The sequence below is a fragment of the Wasmannia auropunctata genome, unplaced genomic scaffold (genome assembly GCF_000956235.1).
Source record: "Wasmannia auropunctata unplaced genomic scaffold, wasmannia.A_1.0 LD335737.1, whole genome shotgun sequence".
NCBI lineage: Eukaryota > Metazoa > Arthropoda > Insecta > Hymenoptera > Formicidae > Wasmannia > Wasmannia auropunctata.
The window spans coordinates 1642462-1642667 of record NW_012027153.1 but is presented as its reverse complement, the minus strand read 5'-3'; positions in this window follow the sequence as shown (position 1 = coordinate 1642667).

Sequence of the window (206 nt, the reverse complement as noted above, 5' to 3'; positions counted from 1 at the left end):
AACATTTCACAAGCTTTTGATAGGTCAATTTATAAATTAAAAATCGATACTTCGATATTACTTATCGAAACATTTTTTTTTTCTCCAAATCAGTTAGAAACTTCAGATAATCAGAAGATAATCTCGCTAGTTAAGGGTTAGAAATGCGGAGAAAGATTCTCAGAATCGTGCCGGATCCAAATCGTCACGGAAAAACGAAGCATTGC